General features: G+C 38.2%; 1 protein-coding gene across 3 annotated transcripts in view; it reads right to left on the bottom strand.

Moving 5' to 3' along the window:
• The window catches only part of EXOC2 (exocyst complex component 2), a 277,754-nt gene that overhangs the window by 273,889 nt on the left and 1,551 nt on the right, over positions 1-2,314 (bottom strand). The window contains exon 1 of one of the 3 annotated variants that reach the window (XM_019521912.1): positions 650-842. The exons of the other annotated variants lie outside the window; for them this stretch is intronic. The gene's annotated coding sequence lies outside the window, so the exon portion shown is untranslated. Of the gene's footprint in view, positions 1-649; positions 843-2,314 lie in introns of those variants that run through there. 3 annotated transcript variants of the gene reach the window in all.

Below are 2,314 nucleotides of genomic sequence, written 5' to 3'. Positions count from 1 at the left end.
AAAAAAAAAAAAAAAAACTTAATAACGTACTTCAAAAGATGAGTACATTTTCTTAAATTATAACAAAAGGGCTTAGAATTAGATTATTTCTGTGATTATTTTAGTGCCTGATAAAACAAACATAAAATACAGCATTAAATAAAACATAAAAGAAAGAAACCTCTGGAGAACTACAACTTGTCAAACAGGATAACTCTACACGAGAGAGAGAGAAAGTGCGCACGAGAGCAAGAGTCCAAACGAGAGAGATTTTTACTTTTTAACATTTTTATAAAAAAGGATTAAAGAAAAAAAAAAAAAGACATACAAGTCAGAGAGCCCATATGCTAATGGAAGGTGACATCACCACTAGTTTATTAGTTCACATCTACTTTTAATAACCAAGTAGCTAAAAGCTAAAGAAAATGAACTTTATCAAAAAAAAGCTAAATAGAACAATTACTATCTTGGTTAAGCTTTATTACTCATTTTAATCATGATTAAAATCAATTTAAATTGCTCATGTAAATCAATCCATCCTGTTTTTACACAAAGAGGAAAGATCATATAAAGCACAGTATGTTTTCATTTGGATAGGGCCTTAATACATGTCCTTTGGGGGGCATATAAATCACTATCGCCACAGGTAGTGGCTGAGCAGTAGACTAACCTATCCATGGGAAAAATCAGCAGCAGGAGTTGTTCAGGGCATGCCTATGACTCTCAATCTGTGGGTCAAGTTCTTTCACCACTTCTTGCTGGGTCAGTGCAGGCTGTAATAGATACCACAACCACAGGGGACTGTGTCAACCTTCTATGTTACTTCTTCAGATAAAGAAAGTTAAAGCAAGAAACAGGATGATTTTCCCAGGCCACAAACTTATTGTTTTTGTTTAAAAAAGATCTAACGGCATTTATTTCCCATCCTAAAAAAAATGGAGTGAACTGGTGGTCAGAAGAAAAGGTGGTATATAGTGGTACAGATAGTCAAAGATAAGCCCTTCAATTCACTATTTCATGCAGGTCTCCAAGGAAAGTGCTTTAGCCTGATGAAAAATTTCAGACATAGTAATATTTCGGCTATCCCAGCAGAGAGTATACAGAATCCTGGAGTTACTTACAATACAGTTTTATACATAAAGGAATTTGACAAGAACTCTTCTTAATTTTTAGAAAAAACCCTAACTTTTTAAACAGAACACTGCAGCAAACAAAGCTTGACATAATTATCCCAACATTATTTAATTAAATTTACCCTCAACTAAAGTAGAGGAGTTTCTTGGTTGACTAGATTATTCATTTTAGGAGTCATTTACTACAGACTTATAAACTTTGCAAGCAAAAATTTTTGCAGGAAAACATTTTACAAAATCTTGCAGCACCAGCATATCACAATCACCACCATGGAGTTCTCCTTAGTGAACTTTTAAATAGCCTGGAATTTAGATTTAAAAACTGCATCATCACTAGAATAAAAAAGATATGCTAATTAATGCAACAGTCAGATAATGTAACCCAACAAGCAGTCTTGGTGGAGAATATACAGTGCTACCACTATTTTTGTCTAGCCTACTTTAGCAAAACAATTCCTGACAGGAAGTTTACAGCAGTAAATGCACAGGGATTGCTTTAAAAACAAAATAGACACTGAATGTTTACAAGCCAGGAAGTTCCACAATGCAGTAGGATATGGTTTTATCATATTTGAAAACGTAGCTATTTACAGCTTCAAAAAAGATCACAGTTGGTGAGAGGGAGCACGAGGGTGCCTGGTACCTTACAGAAGGCCAGTACACAAATGAGGTTTTTCTATCATTTATTCAATTATGATTGCTGAAATCTGAAAATGGGTAGTCCAACCTGGCACCTGTGGCCATGAGGAACAGCACACATGATGAGAGGCTAGCACTGCAAGTGGGGAATCGAGATCTGAAAAGGGGCAACACTGTGTGGGACAAAACTCCCTGTGTAAAAGAGAAGAAATCCTAATGATGCTGTTTTACAGCAGCAGCTTCTCCCCCTGCTCTCCCCAGACAAGCCACTCAGCTCTCCAAGACAGGCCCTAGTTCTTTACTCTAACAATGGGGTAAGTAGGTACCAAAGGGATGACAGTCCAACAATCCAGCTCACAGACCCCTGTAGTCTAAAACAGTGATGCTCCACCATTTAGCCTGGCAAGCCAGATGGCCAGTGCCCGGTCTGCCCACAGGCCAGATCTGACTAATGGTCCTGATCTGGCACCTAGGTGTAGAAACTGCCTGGAGGGGGTGGGTAGCCCAATCCCAACCAAGCCCCATGGGGGAGAGGCAGCTTGACATGGTCCCAGTCCAGCTTG

The sequence above is a fragment of the Gavialis gangeticus genome, unplaced genomic scaffold (assembly GCF_001723915.1).
Source record: "Gavialis gangeticus isolate Ggan-Ray unplaced genomic scaffold, GavGan_comp1, whole genome shotgun sequence".
In the NCBI taxonomy this organism is placed as follows: Eukaryota; Metazoa; Chordata; order Crocodylia; family Gavialidae; genus Gavialis; species Gavialis gangeticus.
This window is presented reverse-complemented; position numbering and strand designations above follow the sequence as displayed.